General features: G+C 45.6%; 1 pseudogene; it reads right to left on the bottom strand.

The window, feature by feature from the left end:
- Positions 1-3,975: 3,975 nt before the first annotated feature.
- Positions 3,976-4,094, bottom strand: LOC122890828 (annotated as a pseudogene).
- Positions 4,095-15,515: the final 11,421 nt, after the last annotated feature.

Below are 15,515 nucleotides of genomic sequence, written 5' to 3'. Positions count from 1 at the left end.
GCTGTTTGTTTAGAATTACCCAAATACTTAAAATTTCCTTGCTTATCATTTCTCCTTGAATCTCAGACCTACTGGATATGATTATTTCACTCACTTGAAATATATCCTTTAAAATTTTCTTTAGTGAGAACCTTTTGGAAGCAAAGGTTTTTTAAAATTTTTATTTTTTACTTTTTTAAAAAAACTTTACTTCTTACTTTGAAATAATTTTAATTTTTTTTATTTTGAGGTAATTTTTGATTTATATTAGAATTACAAAGATCCTACAGCAAGCTCCTCCATGCCCTTAATCCAGTTTTTGGGAAAAACAGAGATGATACGCCCCTTCTCATTGCATCATATCAGGGGTTACATGATATTGATATGATATATTTCTGGTGATGTTAACTTCAGTGGCTTAGTTAAGGGGACTTCTCTACTGTAAAGTTACTATTGTTGCATTCTATACTGCACTGTTAGAAGCCAGTCACCCATTCCAACCTCCAACCTTCAAGGGGAAGGTGAATCCCTACCTCCCAGAGGGAAGAGTATTAAGGAATTTACAAATATGGGGAAACCACCAGCACTTATGCAATGAATTGTCCTTCAGAGGAGGAAGGAATAGTGCCCGGCTTTTGGAGGGGAAGAGGTTATGAAAGTTTCCTGCAAATTGTAAATTGTACTGGAATTTGAGCGGGTCCTTGGCAGTCTCACATGGCAGCCTTCCTTGGGTCCCTATCACCCACAAAAGAGAGTAATGCTTCTCAACAAGAGTTATGATGTTTACCTGCTGAACCCATTTTCTTTGCCTTCCCTCTTCTCTGCCTTCCTGAATTACCTGCAACACCTCAGATCTGCTGGGTTTTCTCATATCTTCATGCATCTGCATATGCAGTGCCATTCCAACTACAAAGCTCTTTTCTCTGTCTGTCTGAAGCTATAGGCAATTACAATTTCATTCCCACCTGTCAACAATAGGCCATTTTAACATTCTATATGGGCAGCTAGACAGCTGCTCTTATGTGATGGCATACTGTTAGGGTCCGTGATCAAAGGAACGAGACTGATACAAAGTGAAGGTCAAGCAAAACTTTATTTCGCGCCAAGCATCAGGAATCAAACTACCGGTCAGAGCTACCTCTTACGAAAAGGCGGTGACGATGAACCCAACAAGGTCACTTCCAAGAAGGCCACTCTGGACGAGGCCGCTCTAGATGATGCTGCTGCTCTGCAGATGAGGCCGCTCCATGATTGGAGCCGTTCCCAAGAAGAGGCCACTCCCAAGACAAGGCCACTGCTCAGTGAAGTTGCTCCCCAGACAAGGCCGCTCCCAAGAAGAGGCTGTTCTGGACAAGACCATTTCCTGGATGAGGCCACTCCCAATGACGAAGAAGCAACAATGACAAGGAGGACAACACAGATGACACAGACTCTGCTCCCCACGATGCTACTCTGACCAGGCTTCCACCCGGAGGAAGCCACCACTGCGGACAAGGCCACTTGTGGTTCGGGGTGGCGAGGCATTTTGCAGCGAGGCTGCTGGTGTCTAGGGGCCGTTGGCATCTCAGGGCTGCTTACGCCTCCAGACCGCTGGCATCTAGGGGCTGCAGGTGTCAGGACCAACTGCTGGCATCTAGGGTCTGTAGGCATCAGGACCGCAGGCGTCGAGGGACCGCTGACAACTGGACCGCAGATGTCTCAGGACCGCAGGCATCGAGGGACCGCTGACAACTGGACCGCAGATGTCTCAGGACCGCAGGCGTCGAGGGACCGCTGACAACTGGACCGCAGATGTCTCAGGACTGCAGGCGTCGAGGGACCGCTGACAACTGGACCGCTGACAACTGGACTGCTGACAACTGGACCGCTGACAACTGGACTGCTGGGCAGCCGGAGGCTGGAGGCTGAAGGCGGCGGCGCTCGGGGCCACCGGAGGCTGGAGGCTGCAGGCGGCAGCGCTCGGGGCCGCCGCCGAAGGCTAGACCGCCGGAAGCTGGAAGCTGCAGGCGGCTCGAGGCTGCAGGCGGCGGCTTGGGGCCGGTGGGAGGCTGGAGACTGCAAACGCGGTTGTAGCTCTTACAAGAGCTGTTACAGCTCTTCTATTCACCGTTGACTCCCCTGCTCTCCGCTGACTTCCACCGCTCTCCGCACTGCTTCACCGCTCTCTGCCGACTTCACCGCTCTCTGCCGACTTCACCGCTCTCTGCCGACTTCACCGCTCTCTGCTGACTCCATCCCTCCTGCAGCAGCCGCTGCTCTCCTGCAGCAGCCCCCCCTTGACAGCCTGGCAGAGTAACCTTTATGGGGGTGGTTAAGCCCCGCCCCTACACAGGTGGCCAATTGAATTCCAATTTTCCCAGTGGATATACATAGGGCTTACTGATTGGATATCTCCACTCAGTCTGCCCCACCCTTACATTCAGGGTCCACAAGCAAGTTCCTCTGGGAGGGGCAGACCCTTACATTCCCCCCTTTTCTTTGGAGATTAGTCAAATTCTTGACTTTTCAGATGGTTCTACCTTATATTGAACATATAAGACTAACATTTTATCGCCCCAATTTTCTTTAGTATAGCAACAATACACTCACAGTTTCTTTAGTCTTAGTTTCAGTCTATGGTCAGCAGGGTCTTTTGGCTGCATTTCCCATTTCTGGAGGGCATCCTTACTCTCAGCTCGTTTGACATGACCCGCATGAACCCAGGCCCTGATGCCTTCCACTTTTACTGCCGTGGGGGTGGTTAGGATAACAGTAAATGGTCCCTTCCAACGAGGCTCCAAATTCCCCACTTGATAGCGACGTATCCAAACCAAGTCCCCGGGTTGGTAAGGATGTGGTTCCACCGTCTCTGTTCCAGTATAGGCAGTTTGGATCCCTTCTTTTTAAGACAGACTGTAATGCCTGCAGTGACTGGGGTATAGACTAATCAGTCATTTCTGCTAGGGCAACCTCCTGTAGCCTAGGACAGAGCTCCCAAACATTATTTTAAATGGGGTCACCTTGTTTATTACATCGTGCCCTGAGAGTAAAAGGAAGGAGATTTTCTATCCACCGCCAGCCTCCAGAATTAACTTTGTCAAGGTCTTTTCGAGAGTCTGGTTCATTCTCCTTGCTCAGAGCTCTGGGGCCAGTAGGCACACTGTAGTTTCCAGTTAGTGCCTGTGGCCTCGGCCATCTGTAGTGCCTTGGTGAATGCAATCAGCTTTGCTTTTCCACCGAGATCCTATGTGGCACGGCTGTCATCCAGAGTCTCTGCCCAGGAGAAACCATTGCAGCCCCCGCATACCTCTTTTCCACTGACCATGTAACTACTCCCTTCTGTGAACAGAGTCACTTCCGCATCCGGGAGGGGAGTGTCTCTGAGATCCGGCCTTATTCCTGTGACTTGGGTTAAGACCTCCCCACAGTCGTGTGGATGGTCAGCTAGCTCTTCTGGCAGCAGTGTGGCTGGATTTAGCACTGCTGGGGGTCGGAAGGCCACTTTTGGTTCATTGAGGAAAAGGGCCTGATACCCCGTTACTCGGGCGTTCGTCATCCATCGGTCTGGTGGAGTCCGGAGAAGGCCCTTAATCGCGTGTGTGGTGGTTATAACAAGATTTTGGCACAAAGTTAATTTACTCGCATCCTTAACCAGGAGGGCTGTTGCGGCAATTATGCGGAGGCAAGGAGGGAACCCAGCTGCTACTGGGTCTAGTTTCTTGCTAAGATAGACCACTGGCCTTCACCAAGCCCTAGAGTCTGAGTCAAAACTTCTTTAGTCAGCCCTGCCTTCACATACAAGTGGAAGGGCTTGGTAACATCTGGGATGACCAATGCTGGGGCACACAGTAAGGCTCTTTGTAATTCCCGAAATGCTCCTTCTGCCTCAGCTGTCCACACTCTACCATAGTGAGTCCTCCCTTAGCCAGTTCGTAGAGAGGTTGTGCCATCTCCGTGAAGGTAGCATCCACAGCCTGCAGTAGCCCACCGTCCCAAGAAATTCCCTCTTGGAGATCAAAGCAAAAGCAACCGGTATTCCCTGGCAGTCTTCCATCCAAGTACTAACCAGGCCCGACCCTTCTTAGCTTCCAAGATCAGACGAGATCTGGCGCCTTCAGGGTGGTATGGCCGTAGACAATCATAAGGTTCTTACCCGATATTCTCAGATGAGTGTACGCGACACCCTATATAACATGGAACCGTCCTCCCCTTGCTGGAGGAAGCTGAACTTTCTCATATCCTACTGTTACCTTAATTTGTCCAGGCTTGGTTAGCTACCATATCTCTCTCGTTCATAGTTACATTGGCCCCCGGCCTTCTTGGGCTACTGATGCCTTGTGGTCATACCCATTCTGTACAAAGGAGGAGGTAGTGGAGGGTTTCTAAGTGCTTGGAACAGAATGATGTTTCAGACAGATAGACATGTTGTTCAAAGATGCAGAGGCTGCAGAGAGCCAGCATATTCAGAAACGTGCCAGCAGCTGCACGTGTATCAATCGGGTCAGGTCCCTGGCAGCCTCCAATGGCCAAGATTTGAAGCCTTGACTCCCGAGCTCCTCCCATAGGCCCTTGTGTGACCCATCGAGTCCAGACATCAGAGAAGAGGGACGAGCAGCTCACGGAGCTTCAGAGAGTTTTCTTCCTCTTGGAAGATGGCTTCCTAGACTCAAAGTGGACCCTCAGGCTCTCGTTTTTCTAGGTCTGAGAGCCAACACAGAGGTGCTAAGCAGAGTCCAAATTCATTGCACAGAATTTCCCCCTGTTCCATCTCCCAGATTCTGGGTGGAGGAGCCCAGAGAGAACAGCTGTGGTCTGCTCTGCCATTGGAGCAGGGCTGTCCCTGGATGCTGTCCTGCTCGTGTCCCTCGTGGGAACTTAGGAGCGTCTTATTTAAGGTCTGTCTGTATAAACCCTGGACTGGGCTACTCCATGGAGTAGATGACCGTTATGCCATATGAAGCCCTGCAAGATTTAGGGTGCAGTCCATTCAGACTCCATAGTGGAAGCGGTGGAGCCATAGAGATACATTCACACAGTCAGGCATTTTCCAGATTCAAACAGGTTGGACATCCTCCCCTTTTGGTATCCCTGGCTAATGGGAGGTGATCAGTCTCCCCTTCCATTCTTTTACGAATGGATTTAGCTCTGACAGTGGCCTTAGGGCTGTTTATCTCTCTTTTACATATCTCCTACTTTTTACATACAGAGTTGCTTTTCTCATTTCCATCAGTCTTAATTACACTTAACAGAATTTTGTACTCTTAGAAATACCTTAACCTCTACTTAAGACTAAATATAAACCAATGGTGAGTTGTTACAACAGAATTCTTTAGATGGCAAATTTATCAATCAGTTAAGCACAGAATGTGTTCACCAGCAGATTTCAAAAGTACAAACCCAGTTCCAGCAAACAGCGCCCTAGCATTTCATCCCATTTGGTTAGGATCTAGATGTCCAACAAATTTAACTCCATTTGTCATTCAAGCAACCCTTCACAGTTTCAGGTTATCAAAGACTTCGGAAGCCACTTTAGCAATTACTCATTAAACCCTTGAAACAGACAGTTAACCATCAGCCCAGCCATCCCTTCGCCAACAGACCTCATGTTCCACCTGGGCCCATTCCACTTCAGATGCCATGCTTTCCCTGCCAGCAAGGGGGAGGGGCCAGGCAGTCCACATCGGGCCAGAGAAGGCAAGGAATTCCCCGAAACAAAAGAAGTTTCGGCAGCTGCTTGGGAATATTCCTTAAAGTCTCTGTCTCGAGGTTGGTTCATCCCACAGTACCAGTTCTGCTTACCAAAAGTGGCCCACTAGGCACTTATTTTCCATGCCCGGCTCTAATGAGCATCAGCATTGGACACCTTAACCCGGCATTTGACTAACTCCAGGTAGCTCATTATAGCCCTTAACACACAAAATGAGTGAGGGAGAAGCCCCACATCTATTATGAGGAACAGAGAGATGAAAGCTAGCGTCCCCTTACTCTCTTCTTGCCACATTCCTTCAACCATAACAAAACACAATAGACAACAAAAAACTAAAAACAAACAAATAACCACAACCCCAGTGGCCCTCGTCCAGAGCCTGCTGCTGGGGTGGGGGGACTTCCTTTCCTGAGCTCCATGAGCTTTTTCATATTCTCCTATTATCTTGTTATTTACCTTTCTATTTGTTGTTCCTTTAGAGTTCCTATAACCTTTAAATGGTTTATTGAAATGTATACTTTAAAAGTATGAATTGTGTCCAATCAAGTTCTGGACATTTTCACCATCCTAAATGAAACCCCATTCAAACATTGGTCACTCCCATCTCTTGGCAACCTATCTTAAGTAACTATTAATTTACTTTCTGTTCCTATAGATCTGAGTTTTCTGGACATTTCACATATAAGCAGGATCATACATGTAGTCTTTTATCACTGGCTTCTTTAATTTGGCCTAATGTTTTCAAGGGTCATCGATATTATAGCATATATCAGTTGCCTTATAGAGTACAATATAGGTTTCTGATCCTTTTAAAATTTTGTATATTGTATGAGGTAGAAGTTTAACTTCATCCTTTAAAACAGGTGCTTACTGCTATAATTTCCCTTTAAGTACTGTTTTAATGGCATTCCATAAGCTTTGGTGTGTTGTTTTTGTTTTTGTATAGCTCAATGGATTTCCTAATCGGATTTTTCTCTTTGTCCTCCTGACCAAATTTATGGAGTGCATTAATTTCTATGCACTTTTTAATTTACCCAGAGCTTGCCACTGGTGGGGGCTATCTTTATCCCCAACCGTCTAAGGGGACTTGAACCCCTCAACTGTCAAAGGGAAGGCAGGGGGCTCGAACCCCCCGACCGCCCAGGGGGACTCGAACCCCCCGACGGTGCAGGGGGACTCGAACCCCCCGACCGCCCAGGGGGACTCGAACCCCTTGTCGATCTATCAGCAGAGGGATGGGGCGTCCCCGCATCCACTCCAGCCCTGGGGAGCATGGCTGCGTCCAGCTTCTCCCCGGTGGGCTATACCCTGGAGCTCCAACCAGACAGACGGATAGGATCCCAATACCTCGAAACCCAATACCTCGAAACCCAATACCTCGAAACCCAATACCTTGAAACCCAATACCTCGAAACCCAATACCTCCGGAGGCTTTCCCTAAAAATTCTGATGCTGGCTCAGTTCTCGTCGTTTAATCCCGGACGAGCCCCCAAATGTTAGGGTCCGTGATCAAAGGAACGAGACTGATACAAAGCGAAGGTCAAGCAAAACTTTATTTCGCGCCAAGCATCAGGAATCAAACTACCGGTCAGAGCTACCTCTTACGAAAAGGCGGTGACGATGAACCCAACAAGGTCACTTCCAAGAAGGCCACTCTGGACGAGGCCGCTCTAGATGACGCTGCTGCTCTGCAGATGAGGCCGCTCCATGATTGGAGCCGTTCCCAAGAAGAGGCCACTCCCAAGACAAGGCCACTGCTCAGTGAAGTTGCTCCCCAGACAAGGCTGCTCCCAAGAAGAGGCTGTTCTGGACAAGACCATTTCCTGGATGAGGCCACTCCCAATGACGAAGAAGCAACAATGACAAGGAGGACAACACAGATGACACAGACTCTGCTCCCCACGATGCTACTCTGACCAGGCTTCCACCCGGAGGAAGCCACCACTGCGGACAAGGCCACTTGTGGTTCGGGGTGGCGAGGCATTTTGCAGCGAGGCTGCTGGTGTCTAGGGGCCGTTGGCATCTCAGAGCTGCTTACGCCTCCAGACCGCTGGCATCTAGGGGCTGCAGGTGTCAGGACCGCAGGCATCGAGGGACCGCTGACAACTGGACCGCAGATGTCTCAGGACCGCAGGCGTCGAGGGACCGCTGACAACTGGACCGCTGACAACTGGACTGCTGACAACTGGACTGCTGACAACTGGACTGCTGGGCAGCCGGAGGCTGGAGGCTGCCGCCGGAGGCTGGAGGCTGAAGGCGGCGGCTCGGGGCCGCCGCCGGAGGCTGGAGGCTGCAGGCGGCAGCTTGGGGCCGGCGGGAGGCTGGAGACTGCAAACGCGGTTGTAGCTCTTACAAGAGCTGTTACAGCTCTTCTATTCACCGTTGACTCCCCTGCTCTCCGCCGACTTCCACCGCTCTCCGCACCGCTTCACCACTCTCCGCCGACTTCACCGCTCTCTGCCGACTTCACCGCTCTCTGCCGACTCCATCCCTCCTGCAGCAGCCGCTGCTCTCCTGCAGCAGCCCCCCCTTGACAGCCTGGCAGAGTAACCTTTATGGGGGTGGTTAAGCCCCGCCCCTACACAGGTGGCCAATTGAATTCCAATTTTCCCAGTGGATATACATAGGGCTTACTGATTGGATATCTCCACTCAGTCTGCCCCACCCTTACATTCAGGGTCCACAAGCAAGTTCCTCTGGGAGGGGCAGACCCTTACACATACATGCTAAGATCAGTGAATCCTGAGAAGATACACCCATGACCTTTCTTCTTTTGGTGTAGACTGATTTTCTTGGTTAGAAATAATATCTGGGAGTACCATGACAGTGTAGTGTTCCGCAAGTCCATGGACAGGGTACTAGAAGGATAGCAAACAGTGGAAATGAGTCCAAATTCAGAATAAGTATCCTCATGAGGGTGCCTTCCTGCCCCTTTCATGACTGAAGAGTTCCAGCAGTATGCAATCAACCTCTTGCCAGGTGGCAACTGATTCCCCTGGGAAGCCCCCATACTAGGCACTGGGGATTGTTGCTACCCGTAGATGGGGCGCTCGGCGGGAGCAATTAGCCCATGCTACAGCCTGGCTTTGGTGGTGGGAAGTCCATGTTGATGAGACTTTGCATAGCTTCTGTCTTGACACGCCTGCCACTTTATTCATGAGCACGCACTGATTGGAGGTTGACTGTTATCCGCAAAGTGAGTCATCTTGCCAAACTAATTATGATGAATCTTCTCCGTCATAGAGGGCTTTTGTGAATGTTGACCCTGAGCCCAAATGCTTGCATACTCTTGGCCCCTTCTGAGAGGTCTGTCCTTGAACCTCTTCCCTCTTTGTCAACAGTCAGCAATCTCTACATCATGATCATTCCAAGTCACTGATCATCCATTGAAGACACAAGCCTTTGTCCGTGAATTGATGTAGGTTCTTAATTCAGGCTTATCTCCCCTAGATACTGTAGACAGGGAGATGTATTACCTAATGTTGTACACACTGGGAAGATTTTTCTGCTTTTCTGTCCTTTAGGACAACTGAGAGGGGCTACACCACAAGCACCATCAATAAAGCAGGCTGAAAATAGTTCATCCTCAGTCAACTGGATTTAGGGAATTCCCCATGATGACACGGTAGTGTCCACAGTCAAGGAGGAACCAGAATGTAGCATAAGTAGACGTACAGCAAATACGACCATTGCTCTTGAAACCTGTTCAGGCGTAGTCCTTATTATGCATACTAATTCCCTTTTTTGATGTAGTACCTCTGGGCAGGTGCAGTATAATAGCTAATTGGACCAGCTAACACCTGGTCCGTGTAAGGCAGCTTAGGTTACATGGTATCTTGGTATTTAATGACCAGGTGTTCAAACTCAGCCCAAGCCTACTGGCAAGCTGAAAGCTCTTTCTCAAAAAAATACTTACCTGCTCTCAGAACCTGGCACATTTCCTGTGTGTTTGCTCATTACATGTTGCTGGGACTCCGTAGTACCTCCTAATGTGTTCCAGACACATTGATGAAGAAAGGCTGGGGAGAATGGGGAAGTCACTAACCTCACATATGTGAACCTTATCTAAGTTTTAGTTACAGACATCGCTGCAGGCCAGGATTATTTTAACATACAAGGCCCTTCATGATTTGGCATTGTCTGCTTCTAGAAATTCATCTCTTGCACTCAGTTACATTCATCCTTCCTCCAACCATATGGAACTACTTGAGCATTTAAAAATGGATTTTAGAGGGACCATTAAAATTCCTTGTGGAAAAAAAAACTGCTTTAAATTATCTGCCAGAATTTATAAATTCTTGATTAAGTAAAAAGAACTTTTAAGCATAGTACCAGTAATTTTGCTTACTCTCTTTTATTTTTTTTATTTTTTTATTTTTTAATTAACATATAATGTATTATTAGCCTCAGGGGTACTGGTCTGTGAATCACCAGGTTTACATACTTCACAGCACTCACCATAGCACATACCTCCCCCAATGTCCATAATCCCACCACCCTCTCTCTCCCCGCCTCCCCCCAGCAACCCTCTGCTTACTCTCTTTTAAAAGAAATTTTTGTTGTGAATATAACAAATGTGCAGATATAATGTATGTATAAATAATATAAAATATGTATAATTTGCAGAATAATAATACAATGAACATCTACATCTCTCTCTCTCTCACACACACACACACACACACACACACCCTGAGCCCTAAACATGTTCAGGTTAATAAATAGAATATTACTGGTACTTTTAATGTTTTTCCTTCATTTCCCCTCCCCAATTTCCAATTTCCAAGTAATCATTATCCTGGGTTTATAATTTTTTTACTTTATGGTTTTCCATCTATGTATTTCTTTTTTTTTTTTTTTTTGATAGAGAGAGATCACAAGTAGGCAGAGAGGCAGGCAGAGAGAGAGGGGGAAGCAGGCTCCCCGCAGAGCAGAGAGCCCGATGCGGGGCTCGACCCAGGACCCTGGGATCATGACCTGAGCCGAAGGCAGCGGCCCAACCCACTGAGCCACCCAGGTGCCCCCCATCTATGTATTTCTAAACTAAACATACATTGTTTTGAAAACAGTAACAATTAGAAACCTAGGTGTGTAAAGAAAGGGCCACTGTTGGGATGCATGGCAGAAATATGTCAAAGTGTGTTGCTCTATATTTTCAGATTCTGTGTTGATGAACCACCTGTAGTCCTCATGAATAGATCAAAGCAGACCACTTTTGTGGAATGAAAGCAGACCACATTTGTGTGTCTTCATCTGATTCAGGCAGCTGGGCAGAGACAAGAGCAGTAATTCATTAGCATATGGTTGAGTCAAATCAAGGTTAGTTTGGAGTCAGTGCCAGATTCATTCTGTCTTCTTCTCTTTTTTTTTAAAAGATTTTATTTGGGGGCGTCTGGTTGGCTCAGTGGGTTAAAGCCTCTGCTTTTAAAAAAAAGATTTTATTTATTTATTAGAGAGAGAGAGAGAGACAGAGCCCAAGCACACAGAGTGGCAGGCTAGAGGCAGAGGGAGAAGCAGGCTCCCTGCCAAGCAAGGAGCCTGATGTGGGACTCAATCCCAGGACGCTGGGATCATGACCTGAGCTGAAGGCAGCCGCTTAACCAATTGAGCCATCCAGGCATCCCTCATTCTGTCTTCAAATTAAAGAGATAGAACAATGGCCACAGGGATATCAGAAATTATAGCCTTCTATATGTTTATCTTTTGGGTACACTGGAGAGTTTGCCCTCACATCCAGGGCGTAGCTGTTATCCTAGAACCTCTTTCTCTGGTACCTCTCTGGGTTCCCTTTATCCCTCTCTTGTATGGAATCTTCTTTTTTTTCATATCTTTCCTAGTTCTTAGCTATTTTTTTTTCCTTGAGAGCTTCTTTCTTAAGGAAAGAGTACATAAGAAGCAAATCTGGGAGGATTTTTAAGTCTGAAAATAATGTTAGTCTATCTTCATATATAACTGATAAATGAACTGGGTATAAAGTAAAATATAAGAAAATTATTTTCTCTCAGAATCTTGAAGGCAATGCTCTATAGAATGGCTAAAATAAAAAACACAAGATACAACAGTTGTTGGTGAGGATGTGGTGAGAGGGAAACCCTCTTACACTAACTGGTGAGAATGCAAATTATTACAGCTACTGTGGAAAACAGAATAGAGGTTCCTCAAGAAATTTAAAACAGAAATACCCTAGGATCCAGGACTCACAGTATTGGGTATTTACCCCCCAAAATATAGAAATACTAATTCAAAAGGATACATGCACCTTTATGTTTATAGCAGCATTATTTACAATGGCCAAAATATGGAAGCAGCCCAAGTGTCCATCGAATGATGAACGGATAAAAAGATGTGAGATATATATGTGTGTGTGTGCGCGTGTGTAAAATGGAATATTATTCAGCCATAAAAACCAAAATCTTGGGCGCCTGGGTGGGTCAGTGGGTTGGGTCGCTGCCTTCAGCTCAGGTCATGATCTCAGGGGTCCTGGGATCAAGTCCCTTTTGGGGCTCTCTGCTCGGTGGGGAGCCTGCTTCCTCCTCTCTCTCTGCCTGCCTCTCCGCCTGCTTGTGATCTCTCTCTGTCAAATAAATAAATAAAATCTTTTAAAAAAAACAATGAAATTTTGCCATTTGCAACAATATTTATGAAGAGACATTTGTGAAATTTACATTTATGAAGGTTATATAGTATAATGCTAAGAAAAATAAGTCGGAGAAAGAGAAATACCATGTGATTTCACTTGTATGTGGAATTTAAGAAACAAAACAAATAAGCAAAGGGAAAAAAAAGAGACAAACCAAGAAACAGACTCTTTTGTTTGTTTTAAATTTTTTTAAGATTTGACTTATTTATTTGACAGATAGAGATCACAAGTAGGCAGGGAGAGAAGCAGAGAGAGAGGGGGAAGCAGGCTCCCTGCCAAGCAGAGAGCCCGACATGGGACTTGATCCCAGGACTCTGGGATCATGACCTGAGCCAAAGGCAGAGGCTTTAACCCACTGAGCCACCCAGGCACCCAAGAAACAGACTCTTAACTCTAGAGAACAACTGGTGGTTATCGGATGGAAGATGGATGGGAGGATGGGGGAAATAGGGGATGGGATTAAACAGTATACTTATCATGATGAAGAAAATAAAGAAAAACACATCTTAATGTAAATTTTTAAAAATCACCCAGACAGCAAAGGAAACCCAAAATAGACTATAAATTATAAAAAATGAATCTAAATGTGCTTATGTTATTAAGCAGGGACTGGAACAGAAAAGAACTAATGTAAGTAAACTTTGAAAAATAAAACAAAAACATCAGACTCCAAATTCTACCCCCTTTCTTTTTAAAACTAAAGAGTCTTAGTTTTCTGTCTCTAGAAGTTTGTAAAATGTTCTCTTTGTTCCCATTGTTCTGAAATTTCACAGTGATATACCTTAGTATGAGTCTTGTTAATCAATTTTGCAAGATACCAGACCCCTCCCCACTCTACACCATTGGGCAACTGCTTCTCACCTCCTACTGATGAAAGAAAATTTCAGGTTTCCAAATTTCTGAAATTCACCTGGTGGGGCTTTTAGTTGAAAAATTTGTTCTTCAGTTTTGAGGAATTATCTCAAATTACTTTAATTTCTGATTTCTGCCTCTCCATTTTCTCTTTTTCCAGACTTCCTATTATTTGGGTTTGAAACCCACTGGACAGATCCTCTTATTTTCTCACTTTTTCTCTCTACCTTTCTATCACTTTGTCTTTTTTCTCAACTTTTGGGAAATTTTCAAGACTTATTTTTCCAATATTTTATTGAGTTTTTCATTTTCCTTTTCACTAACATGTCTTTAATTTCTAACAGCTGTTTTTTGTTCTCCTACTGTTTCTTTTAAAAGCATCCCCTTCTTGGTTTATGAATATGACACTATCTTATCTCCATAAGGATGTTAATATTAGTCCCCTCACCTAACCTCCCCCTCCGGCCCAGGTATTTTTCTCCTTGCTGCCTGATTCGCTAAGTTGGGCTTTGTTTTTCCTGTTTGCCTTCTGTAGCTATCTTACCTCTTTAGCTGTTTCTACATTAATAAGTGTGGAGTACTAAAGATTTTTTTAATTAAAGGTTTTTTAAAGAAGATTTTATTTATTCATTTGAGAGAGAGAGAGACAGAGAGAATACAAGCAGGGGGAGAGGCAGAGGGAGAGGGGGCAGCAGGCTCCCTGCTGAGCGGGGACCCGATTCCACAAACCAGGATCATGACCTGAGTTGAAGGCAGACACTTGAACACATGAGCCACCCAGGCACCCTCAGTGTGAAATAGTAAAAACGTGATTGCAAAGTCTGACAATGTGGTTGGGGCTCACAGACCTTTAGCTTCATAAAGACAGTCTCAGTGGGCTGTTGGGGAAAGAAGGCTCCATATATCTTAACAGAGCTCCATTTATCTTTCCGCTCGAGGAAATTCCCTGGAGAAGGGTATTCAAATTCCCTTTCTCTAGGTTAAATATCTGGCTACTGGCATTTTGATAGTCAGTAGAGGCAGAAAGGGCCTGTTGTTCTTTGCATTGTCTGTCTTTAAAAAAAATTAACAAAATAAACTTTTTTAAAAAAGATTTTGTTTATTTATTTGACAGACAGAGATCATAAGTAGGCAGGGAAGCAGACAGAGAGAGAGAGGAAGAAGCAGGCTCACCTCTGAGCAGAGATCCCGATGGGAGGCTCGATCCCAGGACCCTGAGATCATGACCCGAGCTGAAGGCAGAGACTTAAATTAACCCACTGAGCCACCGAGGCATCCCCAAAACAAACTTTTTATTTTGAGTTTCAAACATCCATAAAAGTTGCAAGAATACTACTGAAAATGTCTATATACATTTTTCCAGATTTACCAATTATTAGTATTTTGCCACATTTAACATTTTATTACCCCCTCCCCAAATATACACACATTGTTATTTTTCTGAACCATCTGAGAATAAAGAGTCCTGCCCGCTATGCCTTCAATGTACCTGGCCTCCCTCAAACAAGAGAGTTTCTGTTTCATTCTCTCTAGATGACGAAGCTGAATTTCTTTTATCAGTAGGTGAGGAATAGTTGCTTAGTGGTATGGAGTTGGAGGGGGGATCTAGGTAATGTCACAATTTCACAAACACCTTTTAGCAGTTTTCCTTGTTTCAGCCATGCTCTTACCCCCAAATTCCAGGGGTATCTGGCACTGCCAATTTTTCAGCATTCTTTGATGTAATATGACCTGCCTCTGACCGCCCCCACTGCAAAATTGGGAATCCAGCTTCCCAAGGCCTTCCAAATCAGTATCATGCCCACCAGCATCCTAGCTGCCAGTTTTGTTCTCCTTTCCTATCTCTTCCACCAATCATTGTCATGTCTTTTCAAAAAGCGTCTTTCTACCCTAGTTTCAATAAAATTTTAAGAGGGGGCAAAATTGGATGCATATGTTTAATCTGCTGTATTACCCCCATGGTTTGCATAACTGTGTATCTGCCACTTTAATAGAGTTCCTAGCAACTGCCAACTCTTCCGAGTCACACAGGACCAAGACTGAGGATCTCTATGAGAAAACTGTAATGTTCACGAAGAGGGCTGCCTCAGTCCTTCAGTGTGTTGGAAGGCAATCAGACCAAGGCAAAATGATACTGGCAGAAAGAGGTTAATTACTGTAGTTCTTTGATACTATAATGTTTGGGAAGATTTTTAATTCAACGTGTGGTTCTTTCTTCCTTCCTTCCTTCCTTCCTTCCTCTCTCCCTCTTTCTTTCTTTCTTCCTTTCTCTCCTTTTTTCCTTCCTTCATTTTCTTTTTTCTTCTTCCTTCCTTCTATTTCCCCCGCTTTTTCCTCAAAAAACTTAAAGCTTTGGGG

This window comes from Neovison vison, chromosome 11 (genome assembly GCF_020171115.1).
Source record: "Neovison vison isolate M4711 chromosome 11, ASM_NN_V1, whole genome shotgun sequence".
Lineage (NCBI taxonomy): Eukaryota > Metazoa > Chordata > Mammalia > Carnivora > Mustelidae > Neogale > Neogale vison.
The sequence above is the reverse complement of the archived record's forward strand: the minus strand, read 5'-3'. Positions and strand labels throughout refer to the sequence as shown.